The 23,073-nt window shown below is 33.4% G+C and overlaps 1 non-coding gene and 1 pseudogene across 1 annotated transcript; one reads left to right on the forward strand and one right to left on the reverse strand.

Annotated features, from left to right (window-relative positions):
- The window catches only part of LOC125281789 (tigger transposable element-derived protein 1-like), an 82,158-nt pseudogene extending 71,284 nt beyond the window's left edge, over positions 1–10,874 (reverse strand).
- An 11,478-nt stretch (positions 10,875–22,352) lies between these two features.
- On the forward strand, positions 22,353–22,456 carry LOC113251599 (U6 spliceosomal RNA). The gene has a single exon (XR_003314569.2). It is a non-coding gene; the product is annotated as a U6 spliceosomal RNA (small nuclear RNA).
- The last annotated feature ends 617 nt before the right edge of the window (positions 22,457–23,073 follow it).

Genomic DNA, 23,073 nt, shown 5'->3' on the forward strand with positions numbered 1-23,073 from the left:
ATTTGAGAGAGAGAAAGAGACCAAGAGAGGGCACACACACAAGTGGGAGGAAGGACAAAGGGAGAAGAACAAGCAGCCTCCCCGGTGAGTGTGGAGCCTGACTCGGGGATTGATCCCAGGACCTCGAGATCATGACCTGAACTGAAGTCAGATGCTAACTGACTGAGCCACCCAGGTGCCCCTGTTGGGAGTTTTTTGATTACTGATTCAATTTCCTTTCTGATAACTGGCCTGTTCAAATTTTCTGTTTCTTTCCGACTGAATTTTGGGAGGGAGGTTATATGTTTCTAGGTATTTATCTGTATCTTCTAGGTGTCCAATTTGTTGGCATATAATTTTTCATAATATTTTCTTATAATCTTTTGTATTTCTGTGTTATTGGTTGTTATTTCTCCTTCTTTCATTTCTGATTTTGTTTATTTGAGTCCTATTTAGTCCAATTATCCTAATTGATAAACTTTTAGCCAGTCTGGCTAAACACTCTTGTGTTTTCATTTTCATTATTCTCCATGTATGTCTTTCTTTCCTTTTTGATTTTGTGGTTGATCCATTCATTGTTTAGAAGCATGCTATTTAACTTCCATGTATTTGTGTTCTTTCCAGATTTTTTCTTGGGGTTGATTTCATAGTGTTGTGGTCAGAAAAGATGCACAGTATAACTTTGATCTTTTTGGATTTTTTGAAACTGGCTTTGTGGCCTAACGTGATCCACTCTGGAAAATGTTCTATGTGCACTTGAAAAGAATTTGCATTCTGCTGATTTAGGATGGAATGTTGTGAATATATCTATTAGATCCATCTGGTCCAATGTGACATTCAAAGCTACTGTTTCCTTGTTGATTTTCTGTTTGGATGATTTGACCATTGATGTAAGTGGGATATTAAATTTCCTTACTATTGGGGTGCCTGGGTGGCTCAGTTGTTAAACGTCTGCCTTTGGCTCAGGGCGTGATCCCAGAGTCCTGGGATCGAGCCCCACATCAGGCTCCTCCGCTGGGAGCCTTTCTTCTTCTTCTCCCACTCCCCCTGCTTGTGTTCCTTCTCTCACTGGCTGTCTCTCTCTCTGTCAAATAAATCAATAAAATCTTTTAAAAAAATAAAGTTCCTTACTATTATTGTATGGGTATTGATTACTTTATTTATATTTGTTAATAGCTACTTTATGTATTTGGCTGTTCCCACGTTAGGTGCATAAATATTTACAATTATTCTATCTTCTTGTTGGAGCGTTCCCTATATGATTATATAGTGTTTTTGTCTCTTGTTACAGTCTTTGTTTTAAAGTCTATTTTGTCTGATATAAATATTGATATGCTTTCTTTTCTTTTCCATTTCCATGACAATTTTTTTCTCTCTCTCTTCACTTTCAATATACATGTGTTTTTAGTCTGAAATGAGTCTTTTGTAGGTAGCATATGGATGGGTCTTGCTTTTTTATCCATTCCATCACCCTATGTCTTTTGTGTTTTTTTTGTCTTTTTTTTTTTTTAAAGATTTTATTTATTTATTTGAGATTGAGTTTCTTCAAACCGGAAATGAAATCTTTCACTAATGATGTTGGCTAACGTTTATGTCAAGTTAACATTCAAGAGAGGTATTATATAATTATTACTTGATAACCAATAAGAAATTATGGCTATGAACTGTGGTTTATGAAATTATTGTTACAGTCTTTGTATTAGTTTGTAGGTGTGCCATAACAAAATCCTTCAGATTGGGTGGCAAATATCAAGGTGTTGGCAGGTTTGATTTTTCATGAAGTCCCTTTCCTTGACTTGCAGGTGGCTGCCTTCTCACGATGTCCTCACATGGTTTTTTCTCCATGCACACATATCCTTGAGATTTCTTCCTTTTCTTAAAATGATATCAGTTGCGTTGGATTTGGGCCTTCCCATATGATCTCATTTAACCTTAATTACCAAAAGTCCTTATCTTTGAATACAGTTATGTTGGAGCTTAAAACTTCAACATATGAATTTTGGAGGAGCGCAATCCAGAACATAGCAGTTGGTATATAAATATTATATTTATGTATGCATAAATATTATGTATATGATATATATATATATATATATATATATATACATGGTATATGGTTGATCTACATATATATGGTATATACATATGTCAAGGGAGATTATAAATACATATTCATTATTTATTTTTTATTTTATTCTTGTTTTTCATTGAAATAGATGTTTTCATTCATATGGAGTTATTTAGTGATTATTCTGATTAGAAAATCTCAAAAACCTTAATAGATTTATCACATAAAGAAATATTTTCCTTTTATATGTCCCACAGATGTTAATTTCACTACATAATCACCGATATCCAAGTAACTTGATATTTTTAAATAAATATAGCAAAAATATCTTCTTAAATGTTGGTGTGAAACTAGATTGACAGATTTAATGCAATTCTCAGAATTTCACCTTGAAAGAGATGTGCAACTAGAAATTCAAAATAATTTCAGTAACAATATTCTGAGAAAAAGGGACTGCCAAAAAAACCCCAAATCTGGACTTAGATAAGGAGAAATTTTATTCAAAAGTATTATCTCAGTCACAGAGAGAGACAGAATAGGGAGAGTGCTCTGACCTGATCTACAAGAATCTCAAAGGGCAGGCAAAAAAGAATTTTCTTTAATAGGGATGTATAAATGAGGCCAAAAAACAAACAAACAAACAAAAAACAAACCCCAAAACCCACCACCACCACCAAAAAAAAAACAGGTATGGGGGAGTAGGATGGGACAGTGGCATGATTGGACAGTTGGGCAGGAAATTTCTTTCCCTGAGGTCAGCCTATTCTCAAGAGTGCCCATAAGGAGAGTTTGTTCCATATTCCACTCTGACCCAGACTGCGGCTTGGTCAATGTTCAAGAGCTTGTGACAAGGGAAAGAAGCGTAACTAAACATTACTTAGGTCAAATTTGCAGGTGTTTTGTTGAGGTTGGTCAGTGAGTACAAAGAGTCAAACAAAATACTTATGAGGCAAAAAGAATCTGGTGTTCTGTGTCTGGCCTTGTCATGTGTTTATCTAAGTCCTATGGGGCTCACCTTTGAGCTGAGTCTTTTCTCAGAACACAAAGGGATAGAACATTTTCTGAAACTTTGCTGTTTTTCAAGAGCACAGACCTCAGGTAGTTTAATATTGTCACAATCAATGTACATGAGTAGATGTCATCATGAGTTATTTTTCTTTTAACATTCAGACATACTGGCGCCTGGGTGGCACAGCGGTTAAGCATCTGCCTTCGGCTCAGGGCGTGAGCCTGGCGTTATGGGATCGAGCCCCACATCAGGCTCCTCCGCTATGAGCCTGCTTCTTCCTCTCCCACTCCCCCTGCTTGTGTTCCCTCTCTCACTGGCTGTCTCTATCTCTGTCGAATAAATAAATAAAATCTTTAAAAAAATAAAAAATAAAAAAAATAAAAGAGTTCAATTAAATTATTGGGGCGCCTGGGTGGCACAGTCGTTAAGCGTCTGCCTTCGGCTAAGGGCGTGATCCCGGCGTTCTGGGATCGAGCCCCACATCAGGCTCCTCTGCTGGGAGCCTGCTTCTCCCTCTCCCACTCCCCCTGCTTGTATTCCCTCTCTCATTGGCTGTCTCTCTGTCAAATAAATAAATAAAATCTTTAAAAAAAAAAAACATTCAGACATACCTTTTGGTATATGCAATCTCATGCTAGCCTGAATTGGTGCTTCATAAATATTAGTAATCATAACATATTTATCATTATGATTAGCTGAAATTTTACTGAGAAAGCAGACAGAAGTCAATTTTTAGCCCCATTTATTATATCATGAAACAAATTCTATTACTGTAGCAGAATTGGAGATGACTAAATGTTTTGTGGATTCATCTCAGTTTGGACATGGGATTGAAAGATACTGGTTGCCTTCCCTTCACAAGAAGACACAGCCTGAAAAGTTTAGCAGAAGTGGTGAACATCTGTGTCTGTCACTTATTTTGGACATATACTTTGAGTCATAGGGATTAAATATCACTTGAACTTCTGGAGTAGGTCAATGGAATTGTTGATGGCAGATTTTGTCTTCCATCTCTAATGCCAAATCCCTTACAATAGATGATGTTGTCTCCTTTTCATTTTTTTATACTTCCAAGATGTACAAAATCTTGGTATTGTCTCAGTCTTTTAGAATCAAAACTAACAAGGGATTGCATTGACATTTCCTTATGAAAATTGTTTGTCTTTTCTCCCTGTGCATATTTTCCATGCAAGAGTATAAAATACCAGCAAAACTAGAGCCAAGCCTCCTTCTGCTATTGTGCAATCATCAGAAATGCTTAATTAGATTTTTTCTAAGTAATGCAGGTTTTGTGTGTTTATACAACAAATTAAAATATACCTATCAGCTTGAGAAGTATCTGCTTGGTAAATAAACTTTAAGAAGTAGATCCATCTTAATGGACCTGAAGTAGTTCATCTGCAGGTCTTTTCCCTATCTAGGAAAAAAGTTTATAAATGTTCCCATTTATATAAAAAGGGAATTTGTAGCTTGAAATAATGTGCATTTTTTCTAGTCTACATTAAAATCTTATTTTTCTTGCTCGAAGTCCATACTCTCAAAAATAAATTGTAAAATCTCTGCAGCTGAGTAAAGAACTCTTTTAACTAAACATCTGGAACATCACTAAATTACCCAAGTTAAAACTTGAGTAAGTTATTCCAAATTGCATAAAATATTAATATATTATTTAATTCAATATATTTATTTAAGAGGTTGATTAAATTTATGTTTTTATGGGTAAGTGTTACACACATATAATTGAAATTTCAGAAAAATATATAACATTTCATGATACATAATGCCATAAAATATAAATGTATTTAAGTCTTTGAATCTAATAAACTCAATAATGCTTAAGGCAAATCCCTGATCCTGAGAATTTAATTTAATACCACCCCCCCACACACACACACACATATACCCACTACTAAAACTGTAGAAATAAGTTAACTCATTTGAGGCAGCTGTACCATTGAAATTCCATAACTTTAAGAGTCCATTATGAAATTATAAGCAAATAAATATGGAGTTTGACTAAACATACTCACTAATGTGGAGTACTACACAATGGTAAATTTTTTAATCTCTTTATTTCATTAAAACATAAAATTTTGTAATATACATAGGAGTGCAGATATCTCTTTGAGATACTGATTTCAAATCTTTGGAATATCTACCCAGAATTAGGATCACAGGATCATGTTTTGTTCCATTTTTATTTTTTTGAGGAGCCTCCATACTTTTGTCTACAGTGTTTGCACCATTTTACATTTCCAACAACAATGTACGAGAGTCCTAATTTCTCTACATCTTCATTAACACTTATTTTTTGTTTTTTGATAGTGACCATACTAAGAGATGTGAAGTGATATCTCATTGTGATTTTGATTTGCATTTCCCTGATGATTACTCATGTTGAGTGAGTACTTTTCATATACCTGTTGGCCATAGTAAAAATATAGAGATAACCTAAATATATATTAACAGATGAACACATGAAGAAATATGGTATATACATACAATAGAATATTATTTAACCTTAAGAAAGAAAGAAATCCTGCCGTATGCAACCAACGTGGATGAACCTGGGGGACATAATGCTAAATGAAATAAGTCAGTCACAGAAGAACAAATATTGCATGATTCCACTTATATGAGATAATGTAAAATAGTCAAACTCATAGAAGCAAATCGTAAAATGATGGTTTTGAGGCTGAGAGAGTGGAAAAGGAGAATTGTTCTATTGGTATAAATTTCAGTTGTGTAAGATGACTATATTTTAGAGATCTTTTATACAACATAATGCCTATAGTTAAAATCACTGTATTGTACACTTAAAAATTGAAGAGAATAAGAGCGCCTGGGTGGCTCAGTAAGTTAAGCATTTAATTCTTGATTTTGGCTCAGGTCATGATCTCAGAGTGATGAGATTGAGCCACTTGTCAGTCTCCATGCTCAACCCAGAATCTGCTTGAGATTCTCTCCCCCTGCCCCTCCCTCCCTACCTCCACTGCTTGCACACACTCTGCCTCTCTCAAATAAATACTTTTTAAAAAGATTTTATTTATTTATTTAACAGAGAGAGGGGGGGGGCACAAGTAGTCAGAGCGGCAGGCAGAGGGAGAGGGAGAGGGAGAAGCAGGCTCTCCGCTGAGCAGAGAGCATGATGTGGGGGATCATGACCTGAGCCAAAGGCAGACGCTTAACAGACTGAGCCACCCAGGTGCCCCAATAAATAAAATCTTTGAAAATAATTTTAAGATCTCATGTTTAGTGCTCTTACCACAGGAAAAAAAAGAAAAAAGAAAGGAAAGAAAAAAGAAAGAAAGAAAGAAAGAGAGAGAGAGAGAGAGAGAAAGAAAGAAAGAAAGAAAGAAAGAAAGAAAGAAAGAAAGAAAGAAAGAAAAGGTGAAAGACAAGAGGTTATTTGGGGTTAGCAGCAGAGTCAGCCTTTTCTAGCTTTAGAAGTGTGAAATATGACCACGTATTAATATATTTTGCTTTAACACATGAACATTTGTAAATTTATCCACAGCATCATAGATACATTTCTACTAATTTTTTTTTGTAAATTATTACTCCATTATACCACAGGCTTATGTAACATTATAAAGGGAAAAGTGAGAGTAACTTATTTTTTTCTTATATCAATGCACCAAAATTCATAGAGTCTTCCTAGCAATGTGTACATAGAGGTAAGAATATAAATTCAAATTCAGTGCCAGGAAAACAAATAGAAGTAACTCGGGTCATTATTCCTGTGTTATTGTGAGGGAAGTCATGTTATCCAGTGGTTTTCCCTTATCCTCTATCTCTTCACTTTACAAAACAATGATCTATTTAAATATATATATGTCACACTTTTCTAGAATGGTTCAGATTTTCCTTTGACACTCATTCCTAGACACTCCAGTTCGCAGCAATTTTTATGAAGAGGTAGCTATTCCCCAAACAACACCATGTACCAGTGTGCCTGAGAGAGAGTGCTCTTCCTCAGTTTGGGAAATGCTTACATGGAACACATTTGTTTTCTGGCAGTTTGATTTATGAAGAAATTACATATAGTGTTTTATGCTAACTGTAGCTATAAATAAATAAAAGCAATAACTTGATTGTTAACAGTAAACATGATCAGAGCTGAGAAACATATTGGAGCAAGCAACATCTGTTTAAAAAAGACTGATCTCGATCATTTTTCTTTTTTTCATTTCTAAAGAGAAATTATTAAGTATTCCTGGTTTGTAACTTAGCATTTTCTGAATAAAATATATTTTTGGAATTAGTATGTCATAAGTGAGTAGAGTAAAAATTAAAATATTAATATTATTGAGTTAATGAACGACTAAGCACCCAAATAAAAAAAAATACATTGCTTTCTTTGGTCCACAGTTTAACACAGTGATAGTAATCCAGGTAATAGAACTCTTTTGGGAATATTCTAAGAACTCCCTTAGCAAAATCATTACAGACTGGCCTCTGCTTTATATAATTTCTGTGATAAGCTACTTAAAATTTAATTGGGTTTAGCTCCAAAATATTTCTTCATAACATAAGTACAATAGATGAAAAAACCTTTTTGATTCATTTATTTATATCAACTTAAGGAAGCTCATTAATACATTTCCTTTGCAGATATTTGTATTAAATAGAAATGCTCAATGAAATATTGCAAGGATCTTTAAGAACCCATATTCCTTACCATCAAATCATGTTAGTGGATGAAAAATTTGATTAAGTGAATTAAATATCCACTTAATTTGCTGCCAGAAAGACAAGTACTATTTTTGGCTCTTATTGAGATAACAGAAGTTGTTACAGAAATTTTTATTTTTCTTGAATACTGTTTTCCCTAAAACCTTATAAATGCTACCTACTTACTATTTCTTACATTGAAAATTTCCTTATACTCCATTTAAGAATTAGCCACCAGCCCATATTTCAAATGTTGTATCATAATTTACTGTTCTCATTTACTGTGAGTTTCCTTCCTCATTTCAATTGGTTCTTTTACATGAATCATGATTTGTAAGCAAGTGAAATAAAGCTCCAGTGAGAGATGCCCCAAACTTTCCTTGCAAGTCAAACACAGATCTCATTCAATCAGTAGGTCATATTAAATAGAATTTTTACTGCAACCTTAAGTATGGGCATATCAAATGCCCTCTGTCAGCATATCCATGAGTCACTATGACATCTTTACTCTTGAATCCATTCCTTACCTTGATCCCACATTAGCCTCATGCCTTTATTCTCTGTGATGTTTTCTCTTTCTTGATTTTCCTTCCAATTAGATGTGAAGTCATATAAGTTTCCTCAGTGATGACCCTTGTTTTTAAACAAATTTCTGTTATATTTTTCCACAGTTTCTATCACTGTCTCTAAATATTTGGTAGGATCACATGCATTGGAGATGTTGCAGGTTTGGTTCCAGATGACCTCAAGAAAACGAATAATGTAATAAAGCAAGTCAATGAGCTTTCTGGCTTCACAGTGCATCTAAAAGTTATGTTTATACTATATAAGTGTTATAGAAACAAGTTATGTTTACACTATACTATAGTCTATTGAATGGGTAATGGCATTATGTCTAAAAAAACAGTGCACACACTTTAATTTAAAAAATGTTGCTAAAAATTGCTAACTATCATTTGAGTGAAATTTCTGCCAGTTATAATCTCTTTGCTGGTGGAGAGTCTTGCCTCATTGTTGATGGCTTCTGACTGATCAGAGTTGATAGCTGCTGAAGGCTGAGGTGACTGTGGCAATTTCTTAAAATAAAACAACAATGAAGTTTGTTGCATCAATCAACTCTTCTTTTCATGAATGATCTTTCTGTAACATGTGATGCTTTTTGATGGCAATTTACCCACAGTAGGACTTCTTTCAAAATTGAAGTCAATCCTCTCAAATACTGCTGCTGCTTTATCAACTAAGTTTGTATAATATTCTAAATCCTTTGTTGTCATTTCAACAATCTTCACAGCATCTTTACCAGGAGTAGATTTCATCTCAAGAAACCACCTTCTCTACTCATCCAAAGAAGCAACTCTTCATCTGTTCAAGTTTTATCATGAGATTGCAGAAATTCAGTCACAATTTCAGGCTCCACTTCTAATTCTAGTTCTCTTACTATTTCCACCACATCTTCAGTTACTACTTCCACAGAAGTCTTGAACCCCTAAAACTCAGCTATAAGAGACATCATTAGTTTCTTCCAAACTCCTGTTAATGCTGATATCCCATGAGTCACTCCTGTTAATGCTGATATCCCATGAGTCACGAATGCTCTCAATGTCATCAAGAATGGTGAATTCTTTCCAGAAGGTTTTCAAATTGTTTTGCCCAGATCCATCAGAGAATCATTACCTATGGCAGCTAATACAAAATATATTTCTTTTAAAAAAAATATTTTATTTATTCATTTGACAGAGAAAGAAAGAGAGAGAGCACAAGCAGGGGGAGCAGCAGGCAGAGGGAGAGGGAGAAGCAGGGAGCTAGATATGGGGCTTGATCCCAGGACCCTAGAATCTGACCTGAGCTGAAAGCAGATGTTTAATGGACTGAGCCACACAGGAATCCCCAAAATGTATTTCTTAAATAATATGACCTGAAGGTCAAAATTACTTCTTGATCTATGGGCTACAGAATGGATACTGTGTTAGCAGGCATGAAAACATGAATCTTGTAAGTCTCCATCAGAGTTCTTGGGTGACCAGATACATTGTCAATGAGCAGTAATATTTTGAAAGAAATCTTTTTTTTTTTTTTCTGAGCAGCAATTCTCAACAGTGGGTTTAAAATATTCAGTAGATTGGGGTGCCTGGGTGGCTTAGTCAATTAAGCATCTGACTCTTAGTTTCAGCTCAGGTCATGATTTCAGGGTCGTGAGATTGAGTCCACATTGGCCTCCATGCTCAGTGGAAATCTACTTGAGATTCTCTTCCTCTCCCCTTCCCTCTGCACCCCCCCCCAAATAAATAAATGAATATTTAAACTATTCAGATCATGTTATAACCAGATGTGCTATCATCCAGGTTTTGTTGTTCCACTTAAGGAACACAGGCAAAGTAGATTTAACACAATTCTTAAGAGTCTAGGATTTTTGTAATGGTAAATAAGCATTGGTTTCATCTTAAGTCACCAGCTGCTTTAGCTCCTAATAAGAGAATCAGACTATATTTTGAAGCTTTGAAGCCAGGCATTGACTTCCCCTCTCTAGCTAAGAAAGTCCTAAATAGCTTCTTCTTCTAATGGAAGGTTGTTTCATCTACATTGAAAATCCATTGTTTAGTGTAGTCACTTTCATTGAAGATTTTAGCTAGATCTTCTGGAAAACTTTCTACTGCTTCTACACTGGATGTATTTAAACAGAAAACTGCTTCCTTTTGGCTTCCATGTTATGGAGATGGCTTCTTTCCTTTAACCTCATGAACCAACCTCTGCTAGCTTCATACTTTTCTTCTGCAGCTTCCTCATCTCTCTCAGCCTTCATAGAATTGAAGAGAATTAGAGATTTGCTCTTGATCGGGCTTTGGTATAAGGGAATGTTGTGGCTGCTTTGATCTTCTATCCAGGCCACTAAAACTTTCTCCATCTCAGCAATAAGGCTGTTTCACTTACTTATCATTTGTGCATTCACTGGAATAGCACTTTTAATTTCCTTTAAAAACTTTTCCTTTGCATTTACACCTTGGCTAGCTATTTGGCATAAGAGGCCTAGCTTTTGACCTATCTCAACTTTTGACATGCCTTCCTTACCAAGCTTAATCATTTCTAGCTTTTGATTTAAAGTGAGAGATGTGGACCCTTCCTTTCACTTAAACACTTAGAGGCCATTGCCAAGTTATTAACTGGCCTAATTTCAATATTGTCATGTCTCAGAGAATATAAAGGATATGAGGAGAGACTAGGCAATGGCCAGTCAGTGGAATAGTCCGCACACACACAACATTTATTGATTAAGTTGCCATCTTATATAGTGCAGTTTGTGATGCCCCCAAACAATTAGAGTAGTAACATCAAAGATCACTGATCACAAATCACCATAACAAACATAACAATGAAAAAGTTTGAAATACTGTGAGAACTACTAAAATGTGACAGAGACATAAAGTGAGCAAATGTTGGAAAATGGTGCCTATAGACTTGCTTGATGCAGGGTTGCCACAAACCTTCAATTTATATTAAAAAAAAAAGTAATATCTGCAAAGCATAATAAAGAGAAGAGCAATTAAATGAGGTATGACCGTGCATCTATCTTACACACTAAGGATAAATGAGTATATCTATAGTACTATCTATATATAGTATTATATGTATATTTTTTCTGCATATATATATATATATTTTCTGCATATATATATATTTTTTCTGCATATATATATATATATATATATCAGTACATCTTAAGTATATAAATAAGAGCCAAATTACTGTATTAAAGGATATGAACCTCTTCACTTTACTGGTGATCCACCAGTGTATTGATCCGCACAAGCAGTGCATATAAATTTTAATTGCTCATGTATTCATCAGTCTTACTCTTTTCTGATTTAAAAACATTTTACTCTGAAAGTAATGAATAGTTTTCTTCTATTGAGGTTTGAATAATTTGGAATAGTTTTTAATGGGCTTATTCAGTTTTCTACTAAGTGGTTTGTAGAATTACTCTATATTCTAGAGGTAATTATTTCTTAAAGTTTTCAATATTGCACATATCTCCTCCAAATCTATCACTTGTGGAACATGATAAATCTTTTGTTGTATTCTTAAATTATGTAAATATACATACAAACATAAATATACACATATATATTTACACACACATAAATAAGTCACATCAGAGTATGTAAATATACAACTTATAAATGCATACAATCTATGATATATACATTTATACATCTGTTTACAGATATAATAGTATTTTTTTCTGTTTTAACACACAGACACCCAACACAACACACACATGTGCACATACACCAGTGAGAAATATCTGAAAATATGCTGTTGGAAAATGTGATTATGATCCTGATGACAATATATTTATAGGTGAGGCAATTACAAATAGACTTCATATTTAATTAATGTATTTATTTCTTCAGTAGTAAAATTATTTATTATGTAAAAGTATACTGTACACCAAGAAAAATTAAGTGGCCATCTATTGTACGTAATAAATATTCATGGCTAAAATTCAAATTTTCCATTATAATAATTAACAGAACATATGTGGTATTCTTGTCTTTCCTTCTGAAAACCGTAGGCCTGATTACCCTCATGTAGTCAATTTGGTACAAGATGGTCTTAAAATTACCTCTTCATATCTTTGAGGTGAAGATCTATTTTAAAATCTACATTTCTCAAATAATTTAAATCAAATTATGATACATAGTCTGATAGATCAATCCTACATCAAATAAACAACAAGAATCAGAATGTCATATATTTTATAAAATATAGTTGATATCTTTTCAAACTTTATTATAGTTATTCTAAAGTATAAGACGTCAAGATCCGCGGGCCACAAAAACTCATTTATAAATTCAAATTAAGAAATAAAGTCATGGTTATATAAACTGTTTTTTTTTTTCGTACTGCCCTAGACAACAAAGAGTTGGTATCAAAGGGTTTTTTTTTTTTAATAAAAAATAATTCTGGAGTTGGAGTAATCCTCTTTCCAAATCTTTCTGTTAATATTTGAAAAAAAAATGCTAGATTGACATATGCTAGTACTAAAACCTTGTTCTTAGAAGGTTCTAAGAACAATGTTTTAGTATTAAGGCAAACGAAATTTCCTTCAGGTTTTTTTTTTTCCAGTTAAGTTAATGGAGAAAAATTTTATTCTACACCTTTAATAAATAAATATCATGTACAGCTTTCCATTTCTCATGAGACAGAACATTTTTTTCTCACTAAATTTTCTTTTTACTCACTTTTTCCGAATCCCCAGTCTTATACTCTCAACACAATATTCTATTTATTGTTGGTCTGGAAATCCAGTTTAGTATCACAATGAATGCAAAGATGGCGACGTTTGCTAACTTTTCTTGCACATTCCAACCATAGGATGGTTAGCATATCCTCACGCTGTCTTTATTGAAATTGTACTAAATTGTTATTCCTTTCATCCAGCAAAATATTTATGCAAATGAATATAAGATGGTAATATCTAAACTGCTGATGTCTAGTCTAAAATTTTGAGCAAGATCTTACTATTTGTATCCAGGTTTCTTTTATATTCATTGTAATTGCTTCAAGCTCACACAAACAGTACCATAAGGGTGCATCTTATTGATTCTGGTCCCTGTTCATTTCTGAGTGAACTATACAGAAATAAGTAATAAGAAGAGCCTATACCATCTACACAATGGGTTCTCCCCCTCTATATCTTTTGAAGTTCTCCTGATCATTTTGGGTAAAATGTTGCTAAGATAAAATTCACTGTAATATACAGTACTGTGTGAACTTTATATACCAGATACATTTTTTTCACAATACTCATGTTAGCATCCTTTCTCAGATACGTATCTTGAAAGACCTAAACATTTATATTAACCTTCTGCATAAAGGGTTTTAAAATGTTTTAAATAACTTAAAAAAAAATCACACTGAAGCTATATCATTAACCTAGTCAGTGACAAGAGATTTACTTTAAGTTTAGAATTTACCCAAGGAAAGAATGTCAATAAGCAGTGATGAGTTCCACAAAGCAGGTGCATAACAGCAAATAGAATAATCACTCAAAATGACACATTTCAAACCTAATGAAATGAGAGATCTGTGTCAACTGACTACAACTAACAATCTGTAGAAAATGGACTTGAAAACTCTTTAAGGTAACTTTGTCTACAGGTATAGCATTTTAACACAATACTAGGTAATGAAAAATTTGAGAAATACCTGGTGTAGCCATGTCAAAGACTTCATGACAGGTAGTAATCAGTTGTATTACTGATTATGTTGGATATATGTTATAATCCAAATAACCCATAACTGATAACATGCAAAAAAAGGTATCTGAAGAGTAAGATGTATTTATTCCAAAAGAAATATGATCCCTAAAGGAAATTGCCATCATATTTTACATAAATAGGCAATGTCAATCAAAGTGCCCCACATTTTAATAATAGCTTGGATTTAAAATATTTATTAAACAAAATCTGGATACTATAAATTATACAATAAATTATACACCATAAACATCAAATGCCAGGTAATGTCTAAGGGACTGTGATTGGAAAAAAAAATGCAAGTTGTCAGTTCCAGACATATTTTAAAACAGTGGTGGGATATTTAAGTGATTCCTTTGAGATTACAGGAAGTAAAAATGGAAACAATATGCATTTTTATTTAGAGGTCATTTAGAGATGGTTCACACAATTTACAGTTTTTTATTTTTTTACAAAAATGATGTTAAATAACAATGTGCTAGTATACTGAATATTGGAAAGGAGCTCTATATTTCTACGAAAAGAAACTAATTTTTTAAGTATAATTAACATACAATGTTATATTAGTTTCAGGTGTACAACATGTTGATTTGACAATTCTAAACATTACTCAATACTCACCACAATAAGTATAGTCACCATCTGTCACCATACAACATTATTAGAATATTATTGAATATATTCCCTATGCTGTACTTCATCTCCTCGACTTATTTATTTTATAGCTGGAAGACTGTACCTCTTAATAACCTTTATCAATTTTTCCATCACCCCCACACCTCTCCTCTGACAACCACCAGTTGATACTCTATATTTAAGAGTCTGTGTGTTTTTGTTTGTTTGTTTGTTTTGCTTTTTAGGTTCCACATAAGTAAAATCATATGATATTTGTCTTTCTGTCTGACTTATATCACTTAGCATAATACTCTCTATGTCCATCTATGTTGTTACAAATGGCAAGACCTCATTATTTTTTATGGCTAAATAATATTCTATCACATGTGTATTATCTTCATTACCCTTTCACCTATGGATGGACACTTGGGTTGCTTTCATATCTTCGCTGTTGTAAATAATGCTGCAGTAATCATCAGGGTGCCTGTATCTTTTCTAATTAGTCTTTTTGTTTTCTTTGGGTCAATACCCAATAGTGGAATTACTTGATCTTATGATATTTCTTTTTCTTTTTTTTTTTTATGATTTTATGTATTTATTTGACACACAGAGAGACAGCCAACAAGAGAGGGAACACAAGCAGGGGGAGTGGGAGAGGAAGAAGCAGGCTCCCAGCAGAGCAGGGAGCCCGATGTGGGGCTCGATCCCAGAACCCTGGGATCACGCCCTGAGCCGAAGGCAGACACTTAATGACTGAGCCACCCAGGCGACCCTTATGATATTTCTATTTTTAATTTTTTAAGGAACACCTGTACTGTTTTAAGGAACACCTGTACTGTCCTGTCAATTTACATTCCCACCAACAATGCACAAGTGCTCCTTTTTCTCCATATCCTCGCCAACACTTGCTATTTCTTGTCTTTTTTATATTAGCCATTCTAACTGGCTAATGAGACTAAAGTTTAATAAATGTAAAGTGTGTCTCATTCTTGGTTTTTGAAAATAAAATCTCTTTTATTCTTCCATTCTCCATAGGTTCCCATTTTCTGTAATATATCTGTTAAACTAATAAGGGCTAAGTAACTAACTACTCTGAGAACTAAAAACACAAAACCACATGATACTATCTCCATCTTTCTTTTTCTTTTTTACCTTATTTACTTTTCATAACAATTTGACCTCTACTGCATCTACTTCAGAACTCATTCTAAATGAGGTAAATGGCAATTCTATGCTCAATAATGTTGCTTTTTATGTAGTAAATTCATAGTGTTTAGATCAAAAAGAAAAAGTGAGTATTTTAATTGTGAATTAAATTACCTGGTAAGTCAGGAAGAAATTTTTGTCTTCATACAAAAAGTATTTTTCTTTCTTTTTTTTTTTAAATTTGAGACTTCATGTTTTAGAGCAGTTTTAGCTTTCTAGCAAAACTGAGAAGAAGGTACAGTAATTTTCCATATACACACTGTCCCTACACATTTATAGCCAACCCCATTATCAACATTCCTCACCAATATGGTACATTTTGTTTTTACCAAGAATGAATGTATATTGACACATCATCATCACCCAAAATCCATAGTTTACATTAGGATTCCTTCTTGGTATTTTACATTCTATGAGTTTGGGGAAATCATCATTATAATCATACAAAATATTTTCACTGCATTAAAAATCTTCAGTTCTCTGCCTATTCATCTCCTCACCACTGCGACCACTGATCTTTTTAGTTTCTCCATAGTTTTGCCTTTTCCAGAATGTTATTTGAGTGGAATCATAACAGTATATAGCCTTCCCAGATTGGATTCTTTCACTTAGTATTAAGCATATATATGAAACTGAGTCAAGTAGATTACAGACAACAAAGAGCAATCCATAAATTCATCAATCACAAAGATCAAATACAATGCAATATTCTTAATTTCTACTGAATAGTAACTATCTTGCATACAATGTTCACCTTTAAGGAGTAGAACATCATCCTTATTTAAAGTACATCTGCTTCCAATTTTCTAAGCATAAATTTGGTTAAATTTCTTAAGAGTAATGAAATAATCTACAATTTAATTGTTATAGAAAGTAAAAGGCAAAGGGACATAAAATGTCAAAAAAAATTCTAAGCTGGAAACAAATCTAAACTGGAAAATTCAAGGACCATTTTCCTTTCCTTTCTCTAGGATTTCAATGGTTGATTTTGTAAGATTGTTAGGCGTGTTAGTGAGGTATCATATGTTAATACACCTAGCCCAGAACATGGTTGGTACTAGACGTTAACTGTATTTGAATTCTAGGCTTGTCTTTACACAGACTTTCAAGAAATTCATTGATCCATACACACTGAATGATCAATAATTTCAAAAGATATAATAAAAGTGAGTCTAAACTTCAAAGGCCTTTAATGACATACCTAGTTTTTTGGGTTTTGTTTTTTACTTAATAAACAAAGAAAATCCTCTAAAGATTGTGACCAGAGATATTAAAATATGACAATTTTGCTTTGACATAATTAATGTGACTTGATCAGCAAGTGATTGTGTGTATACATGTGTGCATTGATGTGAGTGTAAGAATGAGAATGATTAATAAAAAGTCCCTCAAAACTCAAATAGTCTGAATGGAAGGCAAGCATCTTGATTCCTTCCGATTTTTTTTTTCTTGACATATGATCCTGCGTGCTTTTCTGAATCGAACTGCATGATTTGTATGTGATAATAAGTCTCGCAGTATGCTCAACTGGATAATTCTCTTTTTTCCTGACAGTTCACACAAATAGCAATAAACTTATCTGATGCCCGCTGCTTTCTTTATGTCATTTGGAAATGAGTTACTGTTACACTTTCAGAATAAATGGAATTCTATTTTTTTAAACATGGATTTGAGTAGTCTGGTACTTTAGCTTTTTTCTGTTACATTATAGAATATTATTAAGTCCAAAGTAATACACTGTAGGAATAGTGCCATATAAATCGTATTGCTATTGTGGAATCTGGGATTTGTCTCCATGGACACTGAGCCAAGCTAACATTCTGGGTTTCATAGCCCAACATTGACACTGAGGACTGAAAACCTAAGCAGCCTTTATTTAAAATGAAGTGACTATAAATTAAGCAAACATTGTGTGTGTGGGTGTATATGTATGTATATGTGTATATATATATAAACACACACATATATATAATAAATAACTTATCAAATTTTCTTTACAGCAACATATAGAAGAGAGATTATTAAAACTTCCAGAATTTCTTAAAGCAGTAAAGATGATAACTTTCTTCAATCTTAGTGTTTATAGGTTAATAATTTTGATGCCTCTACTAACACACGCTTACGATAATGAATTGGAATGCAAACAATGTGATATAGTGAATGATGGCATATTTATTAATCTAAAGTAAAATTAGAAACCAATATAATAAGCATCTCTACTGATTTTAAAGTAGTAAAAATTCTCCAACTGTTTTTCTGTCTACATTAAAAAATAAAAGAACAAAATTCTTTTTAAAGTGAAGATACTGCATCAATTATACAGAAAGTTCTACATCAAGATGATTTTATTTTTTCCTTAATTTTATTTGAGTAGTATAAATATAGCTTTCCAGTGTGGGTTGCTGTGAAGGTCCTAGGTGCAGATTCTTGTGTTCTGGGAAGAAAGATATTTTTACTAAATTGTGAACCTGCCTTGCTTACTGTTTCACTCACCCACTGACCAACTTCATTTTGGAGAGTGGCAGGCTAGATCTTACAAGGCATTGATAAAGTTTTATTTCTTCAATAGTTGGTTGACCTTTACTCATTATTTTCCTTAGAATTTCAGTAAAGTAAACCTTAATCTACTAATGATATAACAGAATCATTACCCAGCTAATTAAATACATGTATGCAACTGTAACAATTATGCTTAATTTCAAATAAAGTAGGATAATAATGTTTAGAAAGAGCCTCATGCGAAATTCAGCATATAATAAATTTTCAATAATTTTAAACTACATGCAACATGATAATCATAAGTAATTCTTTAGAAAATAATTCTAATTAAGGTTTATAATAAAGATTTATGAAGCCAAAAAATATATTTTACACATAGTTATAGCACCCATCCCTACGTTTCCCCAGTACATCAATTTGATTGGTTTTGATTTGGCCTTGATTTGTCAGGACTATTAACGCAAGGCAAGGATTTTAATCATTTTGGATGTCTATGCAAACATCGAATAAACTCTTTTAGCAAGCCCTTGTTCCAGCTATCCCAAGTATTGTTTTCTGATTCTTTTTTTTTTTTAAGATTTTATTTATTTATTTGACAGAGAGAGAGAGACAGCCAGCGAGACAGGGAACACAAGCAGGGGGAGAGGGAGAAGCAGGCTCCCAGCGGAGCAGGGAGCCTGATGCGGGGCTCCATCCCAGAATGCCGGGATCACTCCCTGAGCCAAAGACGCTTAACGACTGAGCCACCCAGGCGCTCCTTGTTTTCTGATCCTTGCCAATAAACATTGTGCTGCATTGGTGGCACACAAACACCACCTAAGAAAACACTACTTGAGAGAAGAGAAGAGAAGAGAAGAGAAGAGAAGAGAAGAGAAGAGAAGAAGGAAGGAAGGAAGGAAGGAAGGAAGGAAGGAAGGAAGGAAGGAAGGAAAAGGAAAGAAAGAAAGAAAGAAAGAAAGAAAGAAAGAAAGAAAGAAAGAAAGAAAGAAAGAAAGAAAGAAAGAATCTTTTGAAGTCTGCTTACTTTTAAATAGGAACAACAGTAATTATTGATATGTATGTCAGAGTTTCAGACAAGACTTGAAACAGAAGTAATCAAATGTGACAATATAAAGTGAAAATCTGTTGTCTTGCTATATTCAGCTTTTGGAGCTGAAGAACATATTGGAAAATTGTGTGTTGTAGAAATGGAGGACATATTTAGAGACAAATTTCCAGCTAAAGAACCAGAAATCATCTGTTGCTTTGTTTAAAGCTGTATTGCAAAACCCAACAGACTTACAGAATGAGCTCATTTTTTCTTTCAGAATGAGCTCATTTTTTAAATGGAATAAAAATAATAGCTAATATTTCGCAAAAGAAAAAATATGTTACACTCTGGACTGATACTGACACTAATTACATTATTAAAAGCTGAAAAAAAGAGCTCTAAAGAACAAACAAAAATTTGTTACTAAATTCCCCATTCAATTTCATATATTGATGAAACAAAGATTGCTTGTGGACATCTTTTAATGAGGCTGCTTGAATTCCTCCCCAAATATAAAGCCATTGAACTACTTTCTGTGTTCTCTTTTGACAATGATGGCAAAATGGCACATAAAGTTATCCCATGTTGTGACAAACCCTTCAGTTATTGAACGTATGATCATATTAACTTTCTCCTTTAAACAAAAAATCCTACAATTACAGAATTAGCCACAGGAATAATTGCTGGCTATGTTTTGTGTTGCCAATTTATTTACCTTTGTAAAAATCATATAACATTTTGACATTTCAAAACGTGATTATATTTGTACGGTAACAAATGCCAGTGATAATTATCTATCTCGTGTGTTCTCTCAGGCCACAGGATTGGACATCTTCCAGTCACATTCTCCGTGGTTCTAATTGGTTATTAACCCTATTCTTATCCCACAAACTGGTAAGAAAATAAAAATCCAAGAGAAAAAGATGATCATCTTGAAACTAATCCCTTCCAGGCAAAAAGAAAAAGAGAGAGAGAAAAAAAAAAAAACAACCTCAAGTTAATGAGATAGCCCTAAGTAGAGAATTTCTTTCTCTGAGATGGTAATTAAGGACATATATATGAGTTACTATATAGTTATATCTGGAGTGTAAAACCAAAAGTGGTATTTTCACCTTATTGGCTCTTTTTCCAAAGTACAGAAAAATATATAATTAACTGCTTTCGGTAATTATTAAAATGGATATACTATAGTCAAAGATATATTTAAACATATATTTGAAATAAACTCTGCAGGATACATAGCAACTTTATTTTCATTTTAAAAGAGAAAAATGAGGCTCAGAGATTAAGTATTTTTCCAAAACTCACATAGTCAATGAGTGTAAAACTTATATTTAAACTTCAAAGCCCATTTAATTTCTAGTATATTGTGGGGAAAAAATGCCCCCAGGTGTGAGGGTTTGGTCAGAGAGTAAATTCCACATTTTAAATTTTGCAAATGGAGCAGGCTAAGATCCTGGAAATGTCTTGGTGACAATATTGCTGAAGTGGGGTGGAGAGGAGGAGATCTATAGGTTATTGAGATGAAAATTATTTAAAAATATAGGACAAATGAAAAGTAAGGTGTATTTAATTTAAAAATGAATTTAACATTACCCAGGATGCTAGAAAGACCATCTGAACTGTATAGAAAGTCCCAAAGTTGCTAATCACTTGATAATGATTTGATAGATATGACTGGTTTTAAGGATAAGTATTTTTTGGGGGGGGTAAGTATGGGCAGAGGATAAGACTGAAAAACAGTGCCCTGGTAAGAAATAAAAATGAATGAATTCACATGACCTGGGACTGGATGAATGAGAGTTTAAGAAGTATCAACCCTAAGGTAAAAAATAAAGGAAGCAGAAAAAAGATAAAGTACGGTAATACATGACTAGGAAGTATTTTGGAGTGCTGCAATTCAAGATTTAATTGTGTGGAACATGTTTATCAAAGAAGCAGCTGAATATTACTTATTGTATTGTTTTAGTATGCATATTCCACTTTTAGACACAAATGGATTTCATTCAGGAAGACATATTATGTATAATGTGAAAATCAATAACCTTTCATGATATAAAGTAACACATGATTAACTAGACCTATAAAGAATAGTTTTGAATCTATTACTAAGGATATTCTATTTTAACAGGCACTTTAAAAGGATATAAATGATTAGGAAGTGTTAAAATGAAAAAAGTATTTCTTATCACTATTTCAAAACAGAATATTCATTTTTCTAAACTTTGAGCTTATCACCAGATATATACTTAAGAAATTTATCAAGAAAATAAGGGGTGCTGGGTGGCTCAGTTGGTTAAGCGTCTGCCTTCCGCTCAGGTCATGATCTCAGAGTCCTGGGATGGAGCCCTGCATTGGGCTCCCTGCTCAGCGGGGAACCTGCTTCTCCCTCCCCTTCCGCCCTCCACCCTTCTTGTGTGCTCTCTCTCTGTGTGTCAAATAAACAAAAAAAAATCTTTAAAAAAAGAAGAATGCTTAAATATCATATAAGCTAAAAAAGGATATTCAAAGAATGGGTTCTTATATACTCTCAATGCTCATGTAATTCGAGTAGCACGGCTGTAGCCATGATCCCAGTATATGTTGTTATAAGATTTGGATACACAAAATGTAAACATACGAATTTTAAGAAATTAAATATAATGGAATTTAAATCTGCAGATAAATGCATATGCAATAGCTTTCCTGTGAGGTGTAACTTTGCTTTACATAGTGTCACATGATCACATCAATCAAAGCATCAAACCCCAGCTGACTGAGAAAGTATAATTCTGCTAAATTGGTGCTTTGCATCATTTTCAGATCTCAGGCTTGTGCTATCCAATCCTAGAAATATAAAAATGAGTGAAGAATTTTGGCAATTCAGAATTTAGAGTAAAGCAGAGGGCAAGGGACAGGAGGCTCAACAACTATCTGAATTCTCCTTACTATTAATTTCCAATAGAATGCCATCATTCTATTTGGTGGATTTCCTGAAGCTCTAACATGGAAACTACTGTGAGAAAAATTATTCAAGTGCTTGCTTTGGCAACACATTTACAAAAATTGGAACAACAGAGAGCTTAGCATGACCCCTGTGCAAGAATATCATGTGAATTTGTGAGGTAGTCCATGTTAGTTATTGTTTATTAAGTGGAGTTTTTGTTATGGTATTAAACAATTTTTGGACATAGATAGTGGTGATGGTTGCACGACATTTGAATGTAATTAATGGCATGGAATTTACACTTAAAAACTTAAAATAGCAAGTATATATATGCAAATAAGCTTATTAGAGCAAAATATAGTTAATTTGTAGAGATTCAATTATATTATATCATTGTTCCCCATTCTCCTTAGTCTTACAAAAGAAAATTTAAAACTAAAATGTAATACTATAACCATTCTTTCTTTCCCATTTTAAAGCTGAACAACACATATAGCAGTGATTTACACATGGAATACATTGAAAAGTAAGTAATTCATCTGTAACGAAAGCCATGGTAGGACATGGGGAGTAGTGAGTTAATAAAAAGAGAAACATCATTGTCTGTAGATATTAGGGTACAGTCATGGAGGATAGATAAGAGGGAGAAATAAGTTCCTTTGGTGGATCTGATCCTGCGCATAATTAGGTACCGAATTTCTCCAGCTGTTTGCCCTCAGTGCTCATGGGATGATCCAGACACTGATCATTTACTTTCCTTGCAGTTTGTTTACTTGGTTCTGTTTCTCTCCTGTATTGCTTTTCCTGTAC

This window comes from Ursus arctos, unplaced genomic scaffold (assembly GCF_023065955.2).
Source record: "Ursus arctos isolate Adak ecotype North America unplaced genomic scaffold, UrsArc2.0 scaffold_10, whole genome shotgun sequence".
In the NCBI taxonomy this organism is placed as follows: Eukaryota; Metazoa; Chordata; class Mammalia; order Carnivora; family Ursidae; genus Ursus; species Ursus arctos.